At 37.9% G+C, this 20,694-nt stretch overlaps 1 pseudogene; it reads left to right on the forward strand.

Moving 5' to 3' along the window:
* Positions 1-378: 378 nt before the first annotated feature.
* LOC149263123 (E3 ubiquitin-protein ligase WAV3-like) overlaps positions 379-20,694 on the forward strand; it is a 53,050-nt pseudogene continuing 32,734 nt past the window's right edge.

Consider the following 20,694-nt stretch of genomic DNA (forward strand, 5'->3'; position numbering starts at 1 on the left):
CTCTTGGTTTTAATGGATGGTCAAGACTGCTCTAAAATTGGAAGTAGAGAAAAGAAGACAGATACTAGAATTTAGTATTGTGCTGCTTAGGAAAACCATTATATTTGAAAGAAATGTCTCTTGACAAAATGGTAGTCATATTTAGCTTATAGAAATTCTTTTTTGTGGCCACATATTATCACTTGTTCTCTCCAAAAATTTCGAGTTGATTAATTTTCTCAGCAAAAATAACCATGAAATTCTAAGCTTCTTATTTCTTTGGATGAACTTTCCTACTGTGGTACAGGGTGTTTCCAGGAAATTGTAAAACTATGATTCTGTGTATATAGATATGCCACTCTAATGCATACATTTTATGATGTAGAAAACATGTGAAATATGTCTTCATCAAGCCATGGTCATGCCTTATTAACTACAAATTGTTCCCACACTTTCCACTTTTCTTGCATTGTTTCCAATGTGAATCATGGAAATAGGGTATTCCCAATTTGTCGAGCCGAGTGGAAATAATTTCCCTTACAAGGGATTCATTCAGAACCACTGTGTTGTAGAGCACAAATAAGTCCTTTGAATTTCCCACAAAAGCAAGATGGTTGGATGACAATTTTACCCCGTTTTCGACGTGCCCGTCCTCCACATACTGAAGTTGTAAGACGTGTTACAGAGCCTTTCTGTTTTTGCTGATGATGAGCCATTGGAGCATTAGTCAAGTGGAGAAAAACGGTCAGGTGGGGAAAATTGGAATGAACCTACTTCGGTTAAAATTGAGATAGCAGCAGGAAATTCATAAGCTACAGATTCAAGAGGAAAATTGGCACAAGGAAGTGGAGGGCTTCAAGGCAAGAAGTTGGTAGTACATCTGTTCAGTTAAAAATGTTTCCTGAGTTTTCTGAAAGCTCCATGATCACTTTCGTGAGAAGTTAAGTTTCCTGGTACATCTGAAAGCTCCATGCTCTAGTGCAAAACAACAGGAAAGCCAAAGAACTTGGAATACTGGAAATCCATCCCAAACCCCTGATATGCCCAGAGATCGAGCCCCCATTGATCCTGTAATTGTTCTTGATATTAATGGAAGCATGGAAGGCACACAGCTGGCACTATTGAAGTGTGCTATGGGCTTCATGATTCATAATATTGGCCCCATGGACCACCTTTCAGTCATTGCCTTCTCATCAAATTCTAGGTGTTTGTTTCCCCTATGACGTATGTTTCAAGGGGGTCGGTAGTTTTCTTTGCAAGAAGTGAATGGTCTAGTTTCTATTGGTGGAACCAACATTCGTAAAGGATTGAAAAAGGGTTCCAAAGTGCTGGAAGACTATCGTGAGAAGAAACCTATATGTAGTATCGTTTTACTCTTCGATGGGCAAGACATTTACAATGAGGGAAGCCATAGGTGGGGTTCCATTTTTTCAAATTATGGGAGGGCTTTGGATTATCATTCCTTGTTGCCATGGTCAATAAGGAAACCTGTAGAGCAGCATAACATAAATATCCTTGTACACACTTTTGGATTTGGGACGTGTTAGAGCCTAGATTTGTCTTAGGCTGAAAAGACAAGGTTCTAGGTCCACATCAAACCACGCCCAGCCTCGTAGCTAGCCCTACGAGGACAGGAGAGGGCTCTCTCTGGGTCAATCTCGGCAAAAGGTAATTGATGAGGCTCGAGATGACTAAATTGGCAATTGATCTTAGGCTAGGTATGAAGTACAAGGAGTTTGAAGTTGATTTTTGAGTTTTTTGTTGAATCAAAGGGAAAGGCAATTTTGGGTGCAGGGATGAGACACAGTTTTTGCAGAGGTCTACTTGGGGCAAGGTAGGCGATCGTCTTGATTCTTGTAAAGAGAATGAATGGCTGGATCTGACTGGTGAGAAGCTAAGGAGAGCAAGAAGCTTTCAAGGATTCTTCTTAAACAGATGAAAACATGGAAAATCAAACAAATTCAAAGGTAGAGCATAACAATCTATGCATTCTACCTTAACACTTCATTTGTTCAATTGCAGAAGATGAGAGAAGGAAAATGATACACATAACAACTTACAATTACTGAAATAAGCACACCATCAACACATAAAGCCACATGGATCCCAAACAGTGCTGCAAAACCCTCGTCTTTCCTTTGCCAAAAATGCAGAAGCGAATGTACAATAGGGTGTCAAGCTTTTCCCAAGAGTCCAACCCAAGTAGAATTTTCCAATTTGGTGTCCATTTGCCCCTCCAAAAGTGCATTCTCCCAAGACTACTTCCTGTGTGTCAAAATAGGGGCAGTGAGGTCATTTTTTGCATGTTTTTTGACCTTTTGGGGAGCCAGAACTTGCCCAAATTTCTTGTCCAAGTACCAAAATTCATGATTTCTCATGAAAAATCCAAAACTGCAAGCCATTTGTAATTTGGAGCTCCCAATCCTAAGCACCGCGCAAGGTGAGCGGCACATATAGGGAAAAAGCCTATTTTTTATGCCAAAAATTTCAAAATTGACAAAATTTTCTCCAAATTTCTTGAAATTTTGGCTGGGGGTCCCCAATCAAGTACCATGCTCAGCCAAAGAGGTTTCGACCAAGATTTGGAGCCGATCTTGCCTTTTACGCCGTTCTAGTGTCCTCCTGATGCATGCAGTTTCAGTTGTAAAGTTATTGTTTGTCCGCCTTCATGGTATTTCAAAGTCTGTTTGGCTTTCAATGAGATGAAGAATGAGAGTTTGGCGCAATTGTCAAATGCGGGAGGGACTGTGGGAAATAGGGCAGTGTGGACAGTGGGGTCTTGTCAAGTGATGTTTTCCCTTTGGAATTTTGACAAATGTAGGAACAATGGACGATTACTTGGCTATTTAGAAGATTTGAGGTTTTGCGAATTTTACAACTGACATGAATGATAGGGAATGCAATGACTTTAGGGATAGGGATAGTGGGACTTAGGAATGAGTAAATTAGGATATGAGGGAATGTTGGGATAGGGTATATTATATGGACTAGGGTTTGGGTTTGGGACTTTGTAAAATAAGAATTGGGGGTATGGGATATGAAACTAATGAATATAAGAGTGGGCAATTTTATGAAATAGGGAAATCAAGGAAAAGATGGAGCAAGGGAATGTGAGGTGGGAGTAGTAACTTGGCAACCAAACAGTTAATACAAAACCCTAACACCGTTTTCCTTGGTAGGGTTTGATTTTTCTATCCAACACCATAAGACAACCACCATCTAACAAGCACTAATCCTGGATGAAAAGCAATAATCAGAGGGTTAATCTACTTGAAAAAGTGATTATCCATAGGTTTCGAGCGATTTGGAGCAAATTTGTGAATTTTTTGATGGCTCGGCGCATTGGGCAACTGTCGTGGCACACATGGAAGGCGCGACGCATATAGCTTCATTTCTCAGTGCAAAAATACACTGGCGCGGCGCATATAGCCTGTGCGTAGCACCTTTTTGTAGGAGGCGTTTGGAGGCCTTCCCGGTGTCTAATTCAGGCAGAGGATAGCTCGTTGGAAAGGTATTTGAGTCTACTTTCCAACTCAATTTGAATTTTGTAATTTGGATTTCATTTGTCCTGTCAAAAATCAAATCCCCAAGACTGGTCAAAATGTGCCAAATTAGGCTGCCCAAAGGCAGAGTGCTGTTACAGTCAACTTTCGAATGCCTTCCTCAACTCCAAATTGAGCTCATGATAGCTCATGGGAAAGATATTTGTGTCTAGTTATCATTTGACTCATCACAAAAGTCATTTGGCTAACCAAGCTATGAGAAAACTTGATTTTCCCAAGGTCACTTCAGAGGTGCATTCAGTTCTCCTGAGGCAACCGTATTTTTGACATTTCTCTAAAACCATGACACATGTGTAAAACGTGAAGGATGGTTTTCTTCCCTGGCCTGTTCTGGAAAAAAACCTCTCTCAATTTTCCAAAATGCATCTTTTATTGCTCAGAAACATCATTTGAGTGAAACCTATCCCGATGTGTGGAACAAGGGAATTGTTGAAATGAAGCGAAATGAAGGGGATAAGGGGCTTCTAAATTCTTGAGAAAATTTTTGGAAGTAGGGAGGGATGTTAGGAAGTATGGGAAAGTGTAATCTCAGAGATTGAGTGAGGGGAAGGGGTCCAAAAGGGAAAAACACAGGCCCAACCTAGAAAATTGCCAGGTTGTAGCAAGAAACTAGGGTTTGTGCGAAAATGAGGAATTTGGGGGATCTCAGTGATGGGAAGTGTTTAAGAAGGTACATGAAGGATAGGGGAAGGTGTATGAACATCTGGATACAATTTTTGCTAATGATTTGACCATTCAAGAGAAATTGCCTTCAAAACCCTAGGAGAGGGAAATGAACCTTGCCTAGGCGCAACTGAAGCATGAACAAGGTGTAAAATGACCCAATGGAACCTGACATGATGATGAAAACCCTATGAATGATGATAGACTCAGCTGAATAGTGACATAGACTAACATTTGGGCAATTTTGAAAGGAGTGAAAGCAAACCCTAGACCTAATGCCTAGTGACCAAATTTTGCTTGAAGACTCACTGAAATGACAAAATTTGACCTTGACACCCTGAGACCACTTTGTAAGAGAATATTTGATCACTGGAGGAAGGATGGAAAGACTGACACTAACATTGGCTCCAATGGGGATGTTATCTCCTTTGAGGTGCCAAGAAGAGCAGATCTTTGGGAGAGCTAGACAGTGCCTTTGTCCATTGGGCTATGGAGTCCATTATTTTGGCAAACGACACAAGACTTTGACTCATTTATTGACTGAAACCTGACTCAAGCCGACACAATTATGAAACCAACATGACTGAAAACTGACTCACAAATGACTCATGACTGACTTAACTAAAACAAGAACTTACAAAGCTTATTGAAGGGCAGCAGTCCATCAAGATTTCAAATCATGATGAAAACCACCTGCATACTAATTAAATATGTACAATCATGTGTAAGGAGATTTCCAATGTAACCAATCCAGCAGATGGCTACATACCAAATTTCTGCTCTCACTTTTCTCGAGCAGGCAGAACGATGAACCTGTAGGCAACTCAAAATAACCACTGAAACCAAAGCTTATGATAACGAACTAGGAAATATTTATCTTTTCTAATGCTTGCAGAAGAATGCCGAAGGGATCTTGAAAATCCTGAAGCACTGGCTTATCTTGAGATCCAGCTACAAAAATACAAGTACTCCCTCAATTTTGATCTGAAATAACAATTTATTTGCGAGGGATAGGAATGCACAGAGAGGTATGTGCTTCTACCATCTGAGTGTTAGCTGTAGGTTCCTTGACATTGAGAAATCCTGGTATATTGTCTCTCTCAAGCTCATATTCCTCAACTTCATAGTCTAGGTTATTCGTAAACAAAAAACAATCTTCAAGATTATCAAACATGACAGCCTTATCATCTTTGTGAAGGAAAATATTATCTGTTTGCTGATCTATACAACTAATTACAAGACTGTCATCATTTTCGAAAGAGGAAGAAGTTTCACCTACACTTTCTTGACCATGTGTGCATTGTAAATCTGCTTTAGCTTGGGTTGTAACACGACCTTTCAAGAGTTGATCTATCTCATCTTCAGACAAAGGAGATAATGCTTTTTTTTTTCTTTTGCTCAAACAGTAATTGTCTTCATATGACATGGTAATCAAATTATCATTTATCACTGAATTATTGAAGGAAGACTTATCACTTACTCGAACAAAGATCTCATTTTGTTTTTCATGAACTGACTGGATTACCTCCTCATGAAGGTTGTGTTCTAATGAACTGAGAACGATCTCAATGACAGAGCTCTCCTTCATGGGATTCAGCACAAGGTATTCTTGATCGTCACTATCTGAATCTAGATCTGAAATAGTTGTCTTGACTTTATCACCTTCTGAAATCAAAACTTGACTTTCCTACATATCGTCTTCTTCTATGGACAGATCTGAAACAAAACCTTCACTTTCATTATTTTCCATTATCCCAAGATCTTGATCCTGCTGCAAAGTTTCCTGAGCATCTTGATGGGAATCCTCTAGGTTCTCTTCATGTTGCTGAAATGGATTCTCGTACAGAGCCTCCATGATTTCTCCTTCCATCAATTCATTATCCCCATAAAAATTCTCAAGATTTTCAATAAAACTATGAACATGGCTACAACAGTTCTGAACTAAAATCAAGGATGGATAAGATTCTTTATACTTTTCAAAGAACATGGTATGAAAATCCTTTAAACAGTGAATAGAAGCAAATGGCAAACTTTCATACCAAGATCGAGCTTCATTTTCCAGAGTAGCCATAAACATCTTCATCAAACAGTCTTCAAGAAAGTTGATATTTAATTTATGCACATGAATGTGAAATTTCATCAAATGAAGAGCAGCGTCATTACCATCCACATTTTTGAACATAGGCAAATTCTTTGACCAATCTACCTTGGGCATTTTATTTGGAAAACCTAGAATGTGATCTCGGTTCATGGGAGCGTATCTTCTTGCAACCCGATCCATCTTGAAAATCTCAAAGCTACTAATCTTCCTGCAGTAGAGTCACCATGAAGCATTGATCTCTGGATTTTTCAGTGAATGAAGTCACCAGGTGAATGATTTTAGCCTTGCGGTGTCTGATCGTTGTCCACCATCAACAATCAGATATGAACTTGATACAGGTACTCGAGCAATTAACAAGTTAGATGTCACATTTACAAGCTAGACCGGAGATTGACTGAAGCAACGTTTATCTACTTTCGCTAATGCATAACTTCAGGCTCCATCTGTAGCTTATAAAACAGATGACATCAACAAGTAGACCATTTGTTCATCCCTAGTACAGTCGCCACTATGTTAGAGCCTAGATTTGTCTCAGGCTTAAAAGACAAGGTTCTAGGTCCACATCAAACCACGCTCAGCCTCGTATCTAGCCCTACGAGGATATGAGAGGGCTCTCTCCGGGTCAATCTCGGCAAAAGGTAATTGATGAGGCTCGAGATGACTAAATTGGCAATTGATCTTAGGCTAGGTATGAAGTACAAGGAGTTTGAAGTTGATTTTTGAGGTTTTTGTTGAATCAAAGGGAAAGGCAATTTTGGGTATGGGGACGAGACACAGTTTTTGTAGAGGTCTACTTGGGGCAAGGTAGGCGATCGTCTTGATGATTTTAAATAGAATGAATGGCTGGATCTGACTGGTGAGAAGCTAAGGAGAGCAAGAAGCTTTCAAGGATTCTTCTTAAACATATGAAAACATGGAAAATCAAACAAATTCAAAGGCAGAGCATAACAATCTATGGATTCTACCTTAACACTTCATTTGTTCAATTGTAGAAGATGAGAGAAGGAAAATGATACACATAACAACTTACAATTACTGAAAGAAGCACACCATCAACAAATAAAGCCACATGGATCCCAAACAGTGCTGCAAAACCCTGGTCTTTCCTTTGCCAAAAATGTAGAAGTGAATGTACAATAGGGTGTCAAGCTTTTCCCAAGAGTCCAACCCAAGTGGAATTTTCGAATTTGGTGTCCATTTGCCCCTCCAAAAGTGCATTCTCCCAAGACTACTTCCTGTGTGTCAAAATAGGGGCGGTGAGGTCATTTTTTGCATGTTTTTTGACCTTTTGGGGACCCAGAACTTGCACAAATTTCTTGTCCAAGTACCAAAATTCATGATTTCTCATGAAAAATCCAAAACTGCAAGCCATTTGTAATTTGGAGCTCCCAATCCTAAGCGCCGCGCACCTAGGGAAAAAGCCTGTTTTTTATGCCAAAAAATTCAAAATTGACAATATTTTCTCCAAATTTCTTGAAATTTGGGCTGGGGGTCCCCAATCAAGTACCATGCTCAGCCGAGGAGGTTTCAGCCAATATTTGGAGCTGATATTGCCTTTTACACCGTTCTAGTGTCCTCCTGATGCATGCAGTTTCAGTTGTAAAGTTACTGTCTGTCCGCCTTCATGGTGTTTCAAAGTGTGTTTGGCTTTCAACAAGATGAAGAATGAGAGTTTGACGCAATTTCCAAATGTGGGAAATAGGGAAGTGTGAATAGTGGGGTCTTTTCAAGTGATGTTTGCCCTTTGGAATTTTGACAAATGTAGGAACAATGGACGATTACTTGGCTGTTTAGAAGATTTCAGGTTTTGGGAATTTTACAACTGACATGAATGATAGGGAATGCAATGACTTTATGGATAGGGATAGTGGGACTTAGGAATGAGTAACTTGGGATATGAGGCAATGTTGGGATAGGGTATAGTATATGGACTAGGGTTTGGGTTTGGGACTTTGTAAAATAGGAATTGGGGGTATGGGATATGAAACTAATGAATATAAGAGTGGGTGACTTTATGAAAGAGGGAAATCAAGGAAAAGATGGAGCAAGGGAATGTGAGGTGGGAGTAGTAACTTGGCAGCCAAACAGTTAATACAAAACCCTAACACCGTTTTCCTTGGTAGGGTTTGATTTTTCTATCCAACACCATAAGGCAACCACCATCTAACAAGCACTAATCTTGGATGAAAAGCAATAATCAGAGGGTTAAGCTACTTGAACAAGTGATGATCCACTGGTTTCGGGCGATTTGGAGAAAATTTGTGAATTTGTTGATGGCTCGGCGCATTGGGCAACTGGCGCGGCGCACATGGAAGGCGCGGCGCATATAGCTTCATTTCTCAGTGCAAAAATACATTGGTGCGGCGCATATAGCCTGTGCGTAGCACCGTTTTGTAGGAGACTTTTGGAAGCATTCCCGGTGTCTAAATCAAGCGCAGGATAGCTAGTTGGAAAGGTATTTGAGTCTAATTTCCAACCAAATTTTAGTTTCTTAATTTGGAGTTCATTTTCCCTGTCAAAAATCAAATCTCACAAGACTGGTCAAAATGTACCAAATGAGGCTTCATAAAGGTAGAGTGTTGTTACATTCAACTTTTGAATACCTTACTCAACTCCAAATTGAGCTCATGATAGCTCATTGGAGAGCTATTTGTGTCTAGGTATCATTTGACTCATCAAGAAAGTCATTTGGCCAACCAAGCTAGGCGAAAACGTGATTTTCCCAAGGTCACTTCAGAGGTGCATTCAATTCTCCTGAGGCAACGGTATTTTTGACATTTCTCTAAAACCATGGCTTCTGTGTAAAAATTGAAGGAGATTTTTCTTCCTTGGCCTGTTTTGGACAAACTCTTCTCTCAGTTTTCCAAAATTCATCTTTTATTGCTCAGACACATCATTTGAGTGAAACCTATCCCGATGTGTGGAACAAGGGAATTGTCGAAATGAAGCAAAATGAAGGGGATAAGGGGATTCTAAATTCTTGAGAAAATTTTTGGAAGTAGGGAAGGATGTTAGGAAGTATGGGAAAGTTTAATCTCAGAGATTGAGTGAGGGGAAGGGGTCCAAAAGGGAAAAACATAGGCCCAACCTAGAAAATTGCCACGTTGTAGCAAGAAACTAGGGTTTGTGCGAAAATGAGGAATTTGGGGGATCTCAGTGATGGGAAGTGTTTAAGAAGGTACATGAAGGATAGGGGAAGGTGTATGAACATCTGGATATAAGTTTTGCTAATGATTTGACCATTCAAGAGAAATTGCCTTCAAAACCCTAGGAGAGGGAAATAAACCTTGCCTAGGCGCAACTGAAGCATGAACAAGGTGTAAAATGACCCAATGGAACCTGACATGATGATGACAACCCTATGAATGATGATAGACTCAGCTGAATAGTGACATAGACTAACATTTGGGAAATTTTGAAAGGAGTGAAAGCAAACCCTAGACCTAATGCCTAGTGACCAAATTTTGCTTGAAGACTCACTAAAATGACAAAATTTGACCTTGACACTCTGAGACCACTTTGTAAGAGCATATTTGATCACTGGAGGAAGGTTGGAAAGACTGACACTAATAGGATGGATCATGATACAACATCCATGCACTCCATACCAGAGATTTTCGGTGCCACCTTTTTCTTCATTGAGACAGAAAGTATCACTGAAGATGATTTTGCACAGTGCATTGGTGGTTTGCTCAGTTTGGTGATTCAGGATATGCAGGTTATTGTCACATGTGCTAGTTTAGGAGTGCAATTGAGTTTCATATAAGCAGGTAGTTATGTAGGCAATATTCTAGACAATGGGCATAAGGGATTGGTAAATATTGGACACTTGTATGCGAAGGAGGAGAGGGACTTCTTGGTTCATGTTAATCTTCCTCCATTTAGAAAACCTGGAGATAGCACCACTTTTAATGAAATGAAAATGTTAAAGGTTATTTGTTCTTACAGGGATCCTGTTTCACAAGAAACTATTCAGACACCAGTGACAAAACTATCTATTCGACGTCCTAAATATGTCAGCAACAATGAACAGGTTGTCTGTCTTGAGGTTGATAGCCAAAGAAAACAATTGTGCACTTCAAAATCCATAGAAGAGGTTAGAGCACTGGAAAACGTGTGATTTGACAGGTGCCCAGCTTGTATTGGGGATCAGGAGAAGGGATTTGCAAGCATCGCAAGGTTTTATGGATCAATTATTAGCTAATTCTCCAAACGCAGTGATTTCTCTGACCTTATTCTAAGCTTTGAGGTTCTTAAACAGGGCTGCACTCTTTTTGTTATGAAACCATCTCACAAAAATATAGAAAAGATAGTTGAATGCCTTATAATTCAGCCTCTTCGAGGGGGCAACCTCCTTTACATTACACAAATGAACAATTCTTAGATGATTCAAATGAAAAAACAACCTTTCTATATATAGGAGTCTAAGGGGTTGTAATATAACCAAGCAAACCCAACAATAATAATATAAAGGCACAAAAATAACAATAGAGGGATTCTATGGGGCACAGTAATAACAATATGGGGACAATAGGGGCACAACAATATAAATAAGGGATACAATTACAATATTAATGGGGGCATCACTAGTATTATAGGAACCTAACATGCCCCTCTTCTTCAAAAAAGTGTTGTCCTCAATGCTTGAGAAGTTATGGATGCTTCTGTATAAAATTCTCATCCTCCCATATGGAATCTTCAGCAGATAAGTTCTTCCACTTGATGAGATACTCTGAAATGGATCGATTTCGTAGTTTTCGAGTTCTTGTTTCTATGACTGCTTATGGTTCCAGTATAATTTTTCCTTCCTCGTCAAGTTTTGGAAATATTGTTTGAACTGGGAGCTTGTCGCCTATAACCTTCTTTAAACATGAAACACGGAAAACTAGGTGCACTCGAGAAGCTGCAAGAAGCTCCAATTTGTATGCCATAGTACCAATCTTTTGCAACACCTTGTACGGACCATAATACTTTGGTGACAATTTATTATCCTTCTTAGCTTGCTTGAGGGACATTTTTTTATATGGTTGTATCCTTAGGAATACCAAGTCACCTACATCAAAACTTCTTTCACTGCGATGTTGATCTGCCTGTTGTTTCATTCCATTCTGCACCAGCACAAGGTTATCCTTTAAGAGTTGGAGAACTTGTTGTTGATTCTTCATGTGATGTTCCACTGCTCGAACCTTAGAATTTTCTCTTAAATATGATGTGAGGGATGGTGGCTGATATCCATAAAATGCCATAAATGGGGACATTTTTGTTGCAGTATGGAAGGAATTGTTATACCACCATTCAGCCAGAGGCAACCATTTGACCCATTGTGTCTGTTTATTAGATATAAGGCAACGAAGATATCCTTCCAAACATTTGTTTACTATCTTCATTTGCCCATCATATTGAGGATGATAAGATGAGCGATGAGCTAACAGAGTACCAAGACAATAAAATAATTTTGTCCAAAAATTTCCTGTAAAAATGGGATCTCTGTCACTTACAATAATCTTTCGGTTTCCATGTAGCTTTTGAATTGTTTTCATTAGGATGTGATAATGGACAAAAGTGTGCATACTTGGTAAGTCTTTCAACTACCACCATGATGACACTCTTTCCCTCAGACTTGGGTAAACCTGTGGTAAAATCCATTCAAACCGCCTCCCAACGTTGGCTTGGAATGGATAAAGGTTGTAATAGATCTGGTGTCTTAATTGTTTCAACTTTATTTTGTTGGCATACCAAAAATTCCACCACAAACTTTTGAATATCTGATTTAAAGCCATCCCAAAAAAATTCCTTCTTAACCCTGTGGTAAGTTTTTAAAAATCCTGAGTGCCCTCCTAAGGGAGAAGCATGCAATTCCAGAAGAATCTTTTGTTTGTTGGGAATTCTTACAGAGGTATAAGTGATCTTTGTACCATAACGAATCATTTTTCCAGCTAAATGTATTAGGTGTACTGGAATCTTGTTGTAACTTTGTAATAAGTTCCCACACTTCTTCGTCATTCTTCCATTCCTCCCGTGCTTCGTTTGTCCAGCTTGGTTGGATAATAGAAATGGCGCACAACAATGCTTCCACATCCTCATCCTTTCTTGAGAGTGCATCTACCACAACATTTTGCATCCCTTTTTTGTATATGATTTCAAAGTCATAACCCAACATCTTTGTGACCCATTTTTGTTGTTCTTCAGAGGATAATATTTGTTCTAAAAAGCATTTAAGGCTATCATGATCTGTTTTTACCTTGAAGTGTCTTCCCATTAGGTAGGGTCGCCATTTCTTAAGTGCATGTAGTATTGCCAACATTTCCTTCTCATAAATAGCCTTGTGTAAATACTTTCCCTTGATTGGATGACTTTCGAAAGCAATGGGTCTTTCATCTTGCATTAAAACAGCACCAATTCCATTTCTGGAAGCATCACATTCCACAATAAAGGTTTTTGTGAAGTCTAGTGTAGCTAAGACCGATGCTTGGCACGTTGCCTCTTTAAGATATTCGAAGGCCTTTATTGCTTCTGAAGTCCATGAAAATGCATATTTCTTCAACAATGTTGTTAGAGGTGCTGCTATTTTCCCATAATTCTTAACAAACATGCGATAATACCCTGTCAACCCGAGAAATCCTCGCAAATGCTTTATGGATGTGGGGATTTCCCATTCCTTAATGGCTTTAATTTTGCTAGGGTATGCCTTAACTCCTTCATGGGATACAATATGACCCAGATATTCCACCTCTTGTACTCCAAAGAAACATTTGGATCTTTTTGCATATAATTGTTTCTCCTCCAATAGTTGTAGCACCCTGTCAACGTGTTCAACATGATCCTTCCAAGAATTGTTGTAGATTAGTATATCATCAAAAAATACTAACACAAATTCTCTAAGGAAGGGTTTGAAAATGGAATTCATCAAACCTTGAAATGTAGAAGGTGCGTTGGTAAGGCCAAAAGGCATAACCAAAAACTCATAGTGACCCTCATGAGTTCTAAATGTTGTTTTCAGAATGTCTTGAGTCTTCATTATGATTTGATGATATCCTGAAAGAAGGTCTAAATTGGTGAAGTAAATTGATCCATGAAATTCATCCAATAATTCGTCAATGAAAAGAATGAGAAACTTATCTTTAATAGTGAGCTTGTTGAGCTCCCTATAATCTGGACGCATGCACCATGATCCATCCTTCTTGTGCACCAAATTTACTACTGGAGCAGAGAAAGAACTTTGGCTAGGTTGAATTATACCAGCCTCAAGAATTTCTGCAACCATACGTTCAATTTCACTCTTTTGGGCATAGGGATACCTGTACGACCTGATGTTTGGAGGAACACTTCCTGGCATCAATTGAATAGCATTATCATGATCACGAATAGGTGGGAGACATTTGGGAGTCTTAAATACCTTGGAATGATTGTCTAAGACTTTTTGGAGATCTAGAGAAATAGATGATTTCGATGTGGAAACATCTAGCGAACATAATTGTGCAATTACACCTCGTTTTTCCTTTTTTAGAAGCTTTGTCATACCGTTAGAGCTTATTATCTTTCTTAGTTTCCCTGGAATACCCCTTAATTCAACTTTCTTTCGTTCCGCATAAAATTTCATGAAAATTTCTTGAAAGTTAAAAGCTATTATACCCAAGGATTGTAGCCTTTAGACTCCTAGTACAACATCAACACCTTCCATTGGAATGGAAAGCATTGGGCTCTTCAATACATATTCTCCCATGGATAGCTTGATATTATGGCACTTTCTAGAGCAATTTATCATTCCTCCATTTGCAACCATCACTTGACACTCTGGTGCTGGATATAGGAAGCAATTCAATTCTTTTGCTACCTTACAATGAATAAAATTGTGGGTACTTCCTGAATCAATCAACACTATTACCTTTTTCTTCTTGATTTGTCCTTCTATCTTGATGGTTTGAGGAGTGGTAATTCTAGCCAATGCATTACAAGATATGGTGGGATTCATTTCTTCTTTATCTAGGCTTTGTTCCTGGAGTATATCCTCTTCTTTTGACCTTTATTTTTCCTTTTCTTCTTCCTCTTCACAATCTATGTAGAATAATTTCTTCTCAGCACACTTATGACCTTTACTGTATTTGCTATCACAACTATAACAAAGCCCTTTTGCTCTTTTTTTTTCCAATTTTTGTGGTGTCAACCTTATAGGTTGTGGAAGGTTAGGGACAACAACACTTACATCTTTATAGTTGTGAGTGGTATGCTTCCTGGATGCCATAATTTTGCTTTCCATTTTTCTTGCTAACCTGAATGCCTTCTCTAATGAATCATGTTCCCAAAGACGAACATCATGTTGGATATTATCCTTTAAGGTCCCTATGAACACATCAATCCTATGCTCCTCTGGAATATTTTTTACCCTTATGTTCAATTTTTGGAACTCCTCAACGTGCTTCATTATTGAACCCTTTTGTTTGAGACTTATCAATTGGCCAAAAAAAGTGTTGCTTTTTATATCCTCATAATGTGTTGTCATTTATTCTGTAAAAATTGCCCAAGTGATAATTTGTTTACGAGAGCAAAGCCATTGATACCATACAAACTGATTTTGTTCCAAATATAAAGTTGCAATACGTACCTTTTTGTGTTTTGAACATTATTGAGATCGAAAAATTGCTCCATCTGGAGTATCCATGTTGCAGGATCCTTGCCATCAAAATTCCTCATATTGATTTTTGGAATATGGTGGAGCTTCGATCCAACATTAGAGTCTATGAAATCATGATTAACATTTCTTTTTTTTCTCATCATGAGTTTCCCTTACTACCCTTTCACCATTAGTAAGCATTTCTTGTAGAAACTTTGTCAAATCTGTCTTCAAATCTTCCATGCTTGTCTTCAAATCTGTCTTCAAATCGTCTATCTTAGCTTCCATTTCATTCATCTTAGATTCTACGCCTTTCTTTAAACAATCCATTTTAGCTTCTACACCTTTTTTTAAACCATCCATCTTAGCTTCTACATATTTCTTTAAACCATCCATCTTAGATTCTATTACCTTTTATGCAAGTGTCACTTGTTGCACTTGGTCTCGTAATTTTGATATATCATGTTGCGTTTCTTCCTCTTCTTCATGAGTCATGCTAGAGCATTCATGTTTCTTACTAGGTGTTTGCATTTTCTTTCCTCGGGGCATAAATTCCCGATAATAATGCTTTACTATGCCCTTTGAATTATTTCAAACTAATTTTTCAAACCAAGCTTATGTAAAAAGTTAAAAAAACTACACACCTTTTTTCACTTTGTAGGAGCTTGATATTGAATCCGATGTATCTTTGTAATTTCGGATCATCCAGTTCTGAGATTACGACCTCCCGTAGCCCTCTACATCCTCTTTCCAATGCCACCAGTCTGATCCAAATTGGATTCTCTAAGGGAGAGTTATGCTAATCTCCCGCAGTGACCTAATTATAAACTGGTTCAGTAGAGCGAACTTGTACGAAGTGCCACGTGTCACTGTTTCGACCCTTGTTTAAAAAATATATACAAGAAACTACAGTTCATCCACTTTCTGTACCTTCTTACGAAATTTCAATCCGATGCTCAGAGAGAAAGTTATGATGATTTTCCCTAGGTCACCTGTTTTAAATGTAATTCAGGAGTCTGCAAAAAGACCAACTTCCTCAGATCATATCTCTGCAAATATAGCACAAAAAGCTCTAAAATTCAGACCTGAGGTTTAGTGCGATTTCTTCTCAAATAGGTTTTCTTTTCGCTTCTGAAACGTCACAGAAAAAAAGTTATAGATAAAATGCCACGATGACCTATTTGGAGTAGCAAAACCCTAGAATCCAAAGCTCTGATACCAAATGTTATGAAACCAGCTCACAAAAAGATAGAAAAGATAGTTAAACACCTTAGAATTCAGCCTCTTCAAGGGGGCAACCTCCTTTACATTACACAAATGAACAATTCTTGGATAATTCAAATGACAAAACCTCCTTTCTATATATAGGAATCTAAGGGGTCACAATATAACCAAGCCGACCTAACAATAATAATATAAAGGCACAAAAGTAACAATGGAGTGATTCTATGGGGCACAGTAATAACAATATGGGGACAAAAGGGGCACAACAATATTAATAAGGGATACAATTACAATATTAATGGGGGCATCACTATTATTATAGGGACCTAACACTTTCCCCATATTAATCAAGATTTAAATTGAATCATGAGCTTGACTAGTTTCTAAGGGAGATGACACATGCCAATGAAGGGTGCATTTTACACCATGGTCTAAGTACTTATTATCATTGACTGATTTTGTCTTAATTGCTTCCTCTCTTGAGAGTATTCTGTCACAACTTGATTCATTCTCTTTCCCTTCATAAGTTGGGGTTGTTAATCTTAGTAAGGCTAGGAATACGTTTTTGAGTGCAACCAAAGATACTATGTCTTGGTTGCATTTCTCCAATAGAGGAGAACCAATTAAGATCACTCCTACCTATTCTTACTAAGTTATTTACTTTTCCAGTTTTCAAGGCCACCTTTCAATTTTGGACCAGCTTCTCAAATGTGGTAATGCAAGGGATAGGATGCTTTAGATGTTTTGGAAAAGAAACGCTTCCAATTTCATTTTCAAGACATTCGTCGATGATGGAACTCTTTCACTATCTTGTTAGACCAATTGTATTTTATGGATCAAAGATATAATTAGACCAAACTTGGGTGAGGGCAGTTGAACACTTATTGAGAGATGCTCAGATGATAGATCAACCATCATGCACCACCATATGATTAGATGTAAGCACACAGTTCCACATGCCATTATACAAGTTGATTTTGACCTCACCCACTTCAACTAGAGAATTTGTTCAAGCTTACCTCCTACCTATACAACCTTTGCAATGTTCAAGATTTGGCCTTCGGAGAGGAGAGGTACCCCTATATCATTCTTTTATCTCCCAAGGAGATTGCTTCACATCCTTTTCAAAGTATGTTGAGGAAAAAATGATGGTATTTTAAATTTTTTGAGGTATCTACATTTTTGTAGTCTATAGTTATTTTGATTGATCATCTTCGTCCCTACATGTCCTCTTTAATTTCCCCCCTGTCTGCCTCCTTTGAAGGTAGAACTTAATTGTGCAGTGGACAGTTTCTATAGGCAGCTCATTCAAGCAACATGGACCTCCCCGCGCCAACAACCCCCCCCCCCCCCCCGCACACCCAAAAACCCTCTCATCCACTCAATCCTAAGTTGGGCTTCAAGGTTGAGACCTTAATAAGAATCTTAGAGGTCATTCGTATTTGAATAACATACCTATAATAGCATTGGTCTCATGACTTTAGAGATGAATTGGAAAATGAACAGGGAGAATTTACAGGATTCCTAAAAGTAGCCTCTGACTGGTTGAGGCAGTAGCTTGACAGTTTAGCATGCACAGCAGGAAAGACGGGAGGACATTACAAAGAAAATATAGGCTATAAATTAGAATTTGTTCCATCCTCATGATGTTGGAAGTGGAACCTCAAACTCCTCCCAAAACAAGAATTTTCCTCCAGCTGATCCTAAACTAATATGGGATTACCTACAGAAGGGGTCTTGACAAGGACCTGGTATTTACTATTTATTGTTCCTTTCCCTTTGGTGTTTCCTGTCATAGAATAATCCTTGGTATTATCTCAGCAAGCTCGAACCAAAGTGGATGGTTAGTTGGAGGTTTAAAAGGAAGTGGAGTAGTGACTCAGCACTCATCAGAGGGTTCCAAAGCCTAAATATAGTTTGAATCAGAGTTGCCTGAAGCAGGACCTATTCGGGTTGAGCATCAAGGAGGGTTTCCAAGTTGCGGGGATTTGATTCTTGTCTCTAGATCCAAAGGAAACCACTAAGTTTTTCTTCCATTCAATATGTGGAGAAGAAGTCTTGTACAGGCTAGCAAAGACACTTCCTACAATTTGTGATTGCCAACAATTCAAATCCATCAATAGAAGGATGTAGTCTGGTAGGAGGAGGAATATTGTGGTGAAACCAACTCTATAACAGGTTCAGAATTGACTTCTTAGATAGTGTAAAGCCCAGTAAGTGTAGGAAACGTAACTAATTTAAGTTGTGACTCCTAGTTAGAGTGATGATATTGTGGGATTTGGATTTAATTTGTGGTTCATAGTTCTCTCATGAGTGAGGAAATGAAGTTGTTTAAATTGAATTTCATGCTGTGACTATGGGTTTATATGATATTGAGTAGTGTATTGCCAAAAATTGTTGTATTGTTGTTTATTATTCCAAATACCTTTGTTCACTATAATCACTGAAGATAGAGTAGTAATTCTAAATTATAATTTAACCACTGTAATATAAAAAAAAAGTTTAATTATCAAGAAATTATAGAGTGAATTATCATAACAATGTATAGTAGTATCAGTGGTAGGGGTGCACTGTTGGATTTGTTGTGTTAAAATGTTGTAAAAGAAGGATAAATTTGTTGAAAACTAGGGAAAAATTACCCTAGCACATTACATAGAGGTCAAAAATTCAAATTAAAAATATGCAACATGGAGGCCTGCCACAAAAAGTAGCTTAGATTGTTTTGTGCTAGTATTAATATAGGTGGGGTTTCTTTGTATTAGCTTAATGTTGTTTTGTGCTAGTATTAATATAGATGGGGTTTCTTTGTATTAGCTTAATGTAAATATATAGAGATGTCTTTGAATTTCTATTTGGTTTTTTCTTTCTTGATGCTCCATAAGTTGCCTAAAGTCTTGATAGTTGTTTAGTTTTCCTTTTAACACTTATAAGTGCTTTTATGCAATGGCATTCATGTTTTTCAAACATAGATACTAATATGAATATCTTGTAATTTATTCAGGATATGAGAAGATGGACTCTTATTTAGGAAACGTGACAAAAATTTCCATTTCTACCTCATTGGGAAACATTTGAAAGGAGAGGAAGTTGGGTGCAATGTTTAATTATTATGGCAGACAATTGTCCTCTCCTCTAGTTTTTTCGCCCATTTCTTTTAATTTCTTAATGAAAAGAAGGACTCTGAGATTACACACCAGAGAGGATGTAGTTAATACAATAGCCATGGAAAAGGAGCTGTACTTCAACTAGGATGGCTCAATGACAAAAACTATAGGTTAGAGAAAAATGCTTGTTTAAAAGAAGGTCACCTGCATGTAAAACTTCACTGTGGATGATCTTTCCTTGTCCACTAATATTTGATGTTAATGTGTGGTTTTAATTTTTTATGGAGGGTTGTTTTGTCATATAATCCTACATTCAGTTGCACTCTTATTGAAACCCCATTCTAATTTTCTTGCAAGCAGGTGTGAACAAACTTGTTTATATTCTTGGAGTCACCCTTGGATTGAAGGGCATAAATGTTGTTTTGGAGAGCAATTATGGTTCTTTGAAAATAGTAAAGAATGGCATGACAATAGCTAAGTAGGTAATTTGTAGATGTGTGTTTTGGTTTTCTTTTTAATGTTGTATTAGTTTACCCTTCCTAAATGTCTTAGATCTGGTAGGAAAAATTTGTAAACTGAAAGGTCAAAGACAATATTTGTTACTCAACATTCTACTTGGCATGTGGACAAGTCACATGAGGCTAATGAAGAAAGCTTTTCACAACTGAAAACAAATTGTTGTGGCTGAGTCAAATTATATTGTAATGGAAAATCAAATGAAATGTATTTCAATTCCATGGTTTCATATTTTTGACCGGTTGAGTTAGAGGACCCGGTTGAAAATATTGGGGCCAAGTTGGTAAGACAAGCTACAAGAAAGACAAATAATTTAGCTGGGGATGGAACTACCACATCTGTTGTGTTTGCACAGGGTTCAATAAGTGAAGTGTAAAGGTAACATTTTTTCCACTAGTAATATTGGTTTATGATCTACTCATTTTTGTAGGGCTTTATGGTATTTGTTTTTTTAGTTTTGGTTTTGGATTCAATGAGTTTAAGATGGTATCTGAATGAAAAAATTATCATCAGGTATTTGAAGATTTTGATCCTTTTTTCAATTTTTATGAGCTTGTTAGGAAGAACCCAACAGACAAATATTTAATCCTAAATTTCTGAATTAGAATTTGAAATTAAACCATTTTGGTTAAGTTTTTGCAACAAGTGCAAATCCCATTCAAATTACTAGGAGCATTGGCATGATAGCAAAGACCTTTCTTTTGGAACTCAAAAGTCTATCAAAGGAGGTAAATCCTCATATTTTGATTAGGTTGGTTTTCTATTTTTCTGATGGTTTGGTGTTGCATCTAATTGAATGAATTAGTTGCCTAAGGTATTTTTGGTTGCAAAATATTTTTCATTTTTCATACAGTATTTGTCTTGAGTAATAGATTTGGCTTTTTCATCTTGTTAGATATTTAACAGTTGGTAGACATGTAGATTTTTAGTCTT

Source organism: Pinus tabuliformis, chromosome 6 (genome assembly GCF_031772625.1).
Source record: "Pinus tabuliformis cultivar Carrire ecotype Pingquan chromosome 6, CPIR1, whole genome shotgun sequence".
Classification (NCBI taxonomy): domain Eukaryota; kingdom Viridiplantae; phylum Streptophyta; class Pinopsida; order Pinales; family Pinaceae; genus Pinus; species Pinus tabuliformis.